We start from the raw sequence: 7,590 nt of genomic DNA on the forward strand, positions 1-7,590 counted from the left end.
TGGGCGCGTGACTACAGAGAGGCATGGGACACGTGTATGAATGATGCTTCCTTCGCATGACCTGTTAAGAACACCGGCCCGGTTCAGCCAACCGGGAGGACCTGGTTTTATTCTCCGGGGACCGAGCGGCTTACCCGTCCGGGCGTAGCCCTTTCCCCGCGCTTCCGTTTCAGATTGGTACAAACGCGTCGAAGCTCCAAATTGCCGGCGGAGCTTCAGCTGCAAGATTGTGAAACAGGCAGGTTGGTTCCTAGGCGACCCTAAGGATACCCTTTGCGGATAGCTCAAGGAAAGCGACGATCGTGGGAATCTCTTAGCAGGGCTCCAGCCACGCTTAAGGCACATACAAGATTCTAGACCACAAAATAATTTCCGGCAAAAGAAGAGGGCATTAAATAAGAGTCTAGTTGACATCCCAGAAGAAGGAATGATATGAAAAAGCTTGCTGCCCATAGCATGAGTTGGGCACAATAGGAACCCAGCAGAAGAGTTGGAGATATTTGTGTGATTGTGAATTGGAAAATATTTGTCCCCCAAAGAATAGTGTGATAAGCAGGGGACATTCTTAATGGAGCAGATCAGGGAAATACGTGGATTCAGAGACCAAATATTGTATCCCAAAGCATTTCCAAACACTGCTTCCTAAGCTTTCTTTTACTTTTCTGTATAAATTCTGCCTTTTCTCAGATATTCTTGGAGAAACCCATAATCCCAAGATTTTTTTGGATAAATCAGTCAGAAGTATAGTCTTCCAAGCTGGGCCCATCCTCAGCAGGAGACTGGAAGACTAAACTGTGGTCCCTGTGACCAACCCAGATTGGATCCTGCAACATTATCCTGGGACATGTATGTTTGCTTTCATTTGTGAAACCAGTCAGAGGGATTGGCTGACCTAAGGTAGAATTGGAAGCTGGGCCACAGAACTTTCCAAATATCTTCTGCAAATGGAAAAAATGTTGCAAAGATTCATCTGAAAGTTCTTTCTGAATGAAAACAGATGAAATAATAAACAGATGGACATACTATAGGTTGCTGTCAATTTGCTTGTGTTGTATGCTAAATATTTCAATTTCTTTTCTGGAGGCAGAATCCTATATGTGTGAGAATAATAGCTGCTGTCCTTGGAGAATGATGTGTGGATAGATGCTAATCTCTTCCTTTTCAGATACAGGAATCAGTAACCAGATAATGGTGGTGTAGCTAAGAGATCTTTGTGGTGAATTTGTATTATTTGATGTAACCTAACCAAAAGAAAGACCCAATGAAATTTATTCAAATGTACTTGGTGTTGTGGAAGTTCATGGAATTCTTTTCTTCCAATTACAAATAGGAATCAAGATGTGGGATTTAGGCCTTGGCTTTCAAAAAAAAACTTGTTTTCTCAGGTCCACTTAATCATTTGTTTCATAAGATTCTTATGGTTTTGTTCTTAAAGTAAGTTTCTATAAAGCTATATGTGGGTACTTAAGAGAAAGTTTCACTGCACTCAATAGAGATTTCTTCAGAAAAATATAGTACAGGTATTCCTTGACTAGGGACATGGTGGCTCAGTGGGTTAAGACGCTGAGCTTGTCGATCAGAAGGTCGGCAGTTTGGCGGGTCGAATCCCAAGTGCCGCGTAACAGAGTGAGCGCCTGTTACTTGTCCCAGCTTCTGCCAACCTAGCAGTTCGAAAGCACGTAAAAATGCAAGTAGAAAAATAGGGACCACTACTGTGGGAAGGTAACAGCGTTCCGTGCACCTTTGGCATCTAGTCATGCCGGCCACATGACCACGGAGATGTCCTCGGACAAGCGCTTCGGCTTTGAAACGGAGATGAGCACCAACCCCTAGAGTTGGAAACAACTAGCACGCATGTGTGGGGGAACCTTTACCTTTACCTTATTCCTTGCCTTATGACTGTTCATTTCAAAGTTATGATGGCCTCAGAAAAAGTTCTAAATTACAACTATTTTACCACCCCCATGATCGTGTGTTTGCAATTTAGGCACCTTGCAACTAGCCCATATTTATGAGAGTTGCAGCATTTTTGGTTGTGATTTGTGGGTGATGTCTGACAGGTAAAGTCAATTGGAGAAGCTGGATTTGCTTAACAAACTGGGGTAAAAATAGTTGTAAAATTGGGTTTGATGACTGCATTGCTTAAAGACCAAAATTCCTATCCCATTGTGGTCATAAGTCAAGGACTATCTGTATAGGATCATTAAAGGCCAAGTACTCTTCAGATGTACAAATGTACTCATTTAAAGCAACAAGCGGAAATATGATAAAACTATCTGCCCAGTCCCTTTCCCAACAAAGCTGCTGTAGGTCTAGGACATCATTAGGTGTTGGAGTTGAGTTAGTGTTTTGCAACAAATACAAAGGCATTCCTTTGGTTTTACATAGATAATGTGAAGAATTACTTAGTTTTTTGAATGCTGCTTTGTATTTGATTGACTGATTGACCACTTTTTCTGGTAAATCAGAAGGCAGATTGAGGTTTCTTCCTGTCATCACTTTTGGCTGTCAGGGTGCTCTGCACCACAAAAGTTTATATTTCCTCTATTTCGGAGTGATCGTGGTGGGACAAACTAATCAGGTTTATTTTATAATAATTTTTGCCACTGATTCTGGCTTTCTTTATTCCTTTATTTCCAGTTCCTAAGGGAACATCTGACAAATATTCTCACCCTTTTCTTTCAGTTAGCTAAGTGGAGATTACAGATCTAATGTCATTATCAGGCGGAGCAGTAAAACTTGGCCTTAGAATCAGCTGCAGTAACGATGCAGTTCTCCTAAGGAGGGTTATTTTCACAAGCACTAAGATCAAGTTGCTTTAAGAACATACACCATATCCCTTGTGGCTTTCTCTCTCTCGCACATGTTCTGTCTCAGGTAAAGTCTCATCTTTCTTCTAAAGAGTTCATTTGTCTTCCTAATGAAGCACAATGGGGTATTCAGTCTTCAGTGCTCTTCCTCTGTCTCCTTATTTTCCAGATTCCTAGCTTAGCAAGAGAGGGTGTGAAGTTACAAATACATTATTTTCCCCTGAGGCAGGAATTTGAGAAATTTGTCACCATCTGCCTTCCACTGCTTTGTACCTTTGCTAATTAAAAACTCCTCCTGTAATTTCTTACATCTGGTATCCTCTTCCTTCATTCTTGCAGCACATCTTCCCTACCTATCATTTTAATCCAAAATTTTCCTAAAAGATCTCAGAGGTTTTCCTTGAATTTTTCATTTCAGGTAAGCCACAGTGCTATTGGCTTTAAGCAGGGAGTAAAAGAACATGGAGATGAGGAGAAGAGGCATTACAGAATTTTCTACTTCTCAGGTAACTGGGAAAGAGGAAAATAACTGCTTTGGTAATATAATTGTATAATACAGGCACTGCATAAGTGCTGTGTGCGCATTTGCTACACAGTCCCCTTGTGCCAGTTTAATTTGTTGATAAATTAATAAATATAAGTAAGTGATGCTTTCTTATGCTCAAAGGTCATAAATAATGAGGGGCTTCTGTTGTGGTTGCAACTGCTGAATTTCTTAAATTGTTCATTTGAGCGTGTTGGTTTTGGTTTCCAATGTGGACTGTTTTTTTAGATCTATAAAATTAGCAATTTTAAAGCAGATCTGAGTAGAGGTTTTTATATTAATATCCTGGGGAAACAGAACATCTGTAAATACCTAGTGTGGATAAGTGCCCCATTATTTAAGTGTCATATAGATGTGTTAATAAAAACAGTATTTCCTGTTAATAGTCATAGCTGAGAGAAAGTTCTTTAAATTTAACAGCATGTGGTTTCATTCTCATTTACACTTAGCACTCTCAGGTCCAAGTCAAAATGCTGTTGCATATGAACATGCAAAAAATAGCTTTGTTGTGCACCACAGATAATTCTTCTGTATCATCACAGTGACTTTTCAGTTTTAATATTTCCATCCAGATTTGTTTGCCTTGAATGTAAGTAGAAGACCTTTGTTAGGTTACAAACAAGACTGGGAGAAGTATCCATAATTTTTGTCATGTATATAATTTATAAAATTGTATACGAACCTTTTCTTAGTCCTGAAAAGATTCCTACATGTATACCTTTACATATCTTCAGTTTGTCAGTTTAAAGATATTCCCAGGAAAATTAATGGAGTTTTCTTCTAACCTAGGACACCTAGAATTGCAGCTTCAGCTATAAACTATAAGCCACATCAACATTGCCTTACTTTGTCAGATGTATTTATTTAAGAACAAAATTTGTTGATTACCCATTTGGGCTGTTTGTGGGTAATACAGATGACCAAATGAATGCAGAATATGTCAACAATTAAAAGCAAAAAAACCCCAGTGTGAGCTTATTTCTCTCTATTCAGACCTTAAGAGTGTCATCAGCCTAGTGATGACATCTCACCCAAAACCTTTCCCAGAAGCTCCATCTAGGTGTTAAATAATAAATGAGAAAGGACTGAGCTTTGTGATATCCCACTTTGGAGCATCCAAGGGTTTGACCATTATTCCCCCACAATCATTAATATAACACGGTGCCCTTTACTCCCAAATCTTGCTGGCAACCAAGGAGTATCAATACCAGCATTAACAAAAGCTGCCAGGAGATTAATAGACTTCCCCATCCAAATCTGGACAAAGATTATTGACTAGAGTGACCAACGTTCAATGTCCCATGACTGAGGTTGAACCCTGTTTGAAAGAAATCTAATTTGTTCCCTTCAGACATGTTTCTAATTGAATCTCCTTCCCTTTTCTCAACAGATTTCCCCCAAAAACAAATGTTATCAAAAATACCAGAACTGAAATAGTTTCTTCAAGAGAGCAAATTACAATTTCCTTCAAAGAAGGAAGCTTCAAAGGCATTGATTACTTCCTAAATAAATTTTCCCCCAATTCTTCCTGAATTGAGTGGGCCATACATGCCTCATTCAACTGTGAAAGAAACCAGGAAGGGGTGGATCTATCCATCACGTGGAAAACTCGAAGTACCTCTCAAGTTCCACAAGTATCTCAAAATGAAATGCAAGACACAGCATTGTTCAACTTATTTGGATAAGCCATACTGGTGACCAACCTGTCACCAGTTGCAAGCAAGCAAGGGAAACCCCACAGATTGAGAAAGGTTTCCCTCCTACATATTTTTTTAAAATAAAAATCAGCTCAAAGAGACTGAACTTAAGCCAAAAAGCATCCACATGGCTATCAAGTTCTCTGAGCTAGTTTGTTTTCTGCCCAGAATCACTAACCAAGCCTTGTTTCTCTTTGTGGAAAAACGTATTAAAGGGATTCTTCTGAATGGAAAAATTGTTATAGAGGAAAAGACTTTCTCTGCCATTCTTACATTTGGACTCACGGCCTTTTATTGCTTTTATTTTTCTTTGTGTTTCAGATTAATCTACTTTGGATACATTATATGAAAATGGAAATTTTCTCTGGAAAAGAGTCTAATTCTGGGAAAGGTGGAAGGAAAGATGATCAGCAGCAAAGTGGATGGATTAATTTGCAGTGGTGATGAGTGCACCATTGGAAAACCTGAAAAACTAAGTTAGGATTGTCTGCCTTACCAGGTTTACCAGATAGGAAACTGACCAGACTAGCTACTTCTACTGTATTGTAAGGCTACATTAACAGTTTTGCTAGTCTAAAAGTACAATTCTCCCACTGTTTCCTCCTGTACAGTCTGAGAAATTAGGGAGGATCTTTTCTCAGCCTCTTTCTCTGCCCAAGATGTTGCTATGAGCTATATTCTCTTATCGGATTGTTCCCCAGGCAGCTTCTCTTTACCTCATTTCTGAAGGTCTTTCTCACAGGGATAGAGAAAATCTTTCCATGTGGTCGCTTGAAGTAAAAAAAATATGATGGCACATTGTGTATGTATGTGTGTAAAATCTCACACATACACGTGTCCATAAAGATATAATTTGGAACCATGGTTACTTGCCATAAAAATCCTATTTCTATACAGACACCCTGTTCTTCCAAAAAGTATTGCCATGATGCTCTTTTATATATTAAAATGGTCTCCTGTACAGCCTCATGGCTTTGATCCAGAGCCAAAGTAATGGGACTTTGGCACATTGGCACAAGCACTATTGCAATTATGGCTATGCCAATTGCACAGAAGCCAAGACAACATCCAATGCAGTTAAAAAAGCTTTCTACTGCCCATATCAAGGTCCAAGTAGCATAACATAACATACATACTCCCTCTGGCCCATACTTTAAAACAATCTCCACTTTGTAGTCTACAGACATGTGACAATTACCACTCCAAGGAATGCTGGGAATTGTAATCCAATTTATCTGAAGGCTATTACGGTAGATCAGGAAAGCTTCCTTTACAGTTGCATTATTCCCTTGATGGTTCCTGCCTATTTCTATTTCTTCTGGTCTCCCCGGGCCTGAAGCATTCACTTTAGCTTGGCTGTGTCACATAAGACACTTCCTCACCTATCTGTTCCCAAAGTTACCTATAACCTTGCTTCATGTTTAATGCCAGCAGATCTTGACTGCTGATTCTAGATGTCTCGTTGCTACTTTCACTTGAATAAGGATGTGACTCAAGAAGCTGCTGATCTCAAAAATCCCTTTTCCACTTCCTGGAGAACACAAATGCTTGGCTATCTGTGTCCTTAATTAGAAGCACAGAATAATTGGGCCCTCTGCAGTTACTTGCTCAGAAAGTGAATAATTGTGAAAGGCTATGGCATTGTGCAGGTGCCGACAAAACCCCAGTTTAGTTCCATAAAAAACAGTCTGCCTTTTGTTTGCTAATTTCCAACCCTTCAGGCTTCTTCCGGAACCCTTTCCCGGGTAGGGGCGCGCACCCTGACATGAAGGGCTCAGTTTGCTGGCAAGCTGCATGAGACTTTATGGGAAGATACTTTTTGTGAGGACAGGAAAAGGGTTCTTTTATTTTCCCAAGATCTCAGCCTTGTTGTTAATTTTGTTGAGGTCCAATTCAAGAGACCTCCCAGTATGGTACATAGAATCATTTGTGTCACGGTGCATAACACTCTGCTGAAGACATCACACTTGCATTTGCATCTGTTTGGCTTTTGTGAGAAAGGCAGGACACAGTCCAGATAGTACTGTGAAGGCCTCTGTTCTGCAAGTCTTCGGTTTAAAAATTCCTTAGGGTGGACTGATATGCTGATAAGCATTCCCACCACACACACACACACACACACACACACACACACACACACACACTACATTTGCTTAGTAAAAATAACAATCATCACCTCATTTAACCAGTATAATTGCTAAGCCATGTTCATATACTGTATACATAATTCATAATTACTATATGTTTGTAATTTTAATTGTTCATTCTTTAAAGTGCTGTAATTCCTAAATAGAAAAAAGCTGGACATAAGTTTCTGTATCATAAAAATATATCAGGCATATAATTCACCAAAAAAAGACAGGCAATCCTTCCTTTGAATGTTTTGTAATAGAAAGCATTTTGGAAGATGCTTTTGCTTGTCTTCTTTGCCAAGCAGAGGTGAGGAAATGTACTTTCTTAATTCCACTCATTTTTATACATTCAACATTTCTTTGTGTAACTTTAAAACTGTTAATTGCCTGAGTTTATTTTTTCTCTT

This window comes from Vipera berus (genome assembly GCF_964194415.1).
Source record: "Vipera berus genome assembly, chromosome: 3".
Classification (NCBI taxonomy): Eukaryota; Metazoa; Chordata; class Lepidosauria; order Squamata; family Viperidae; genus Vipera; species Vipera berus.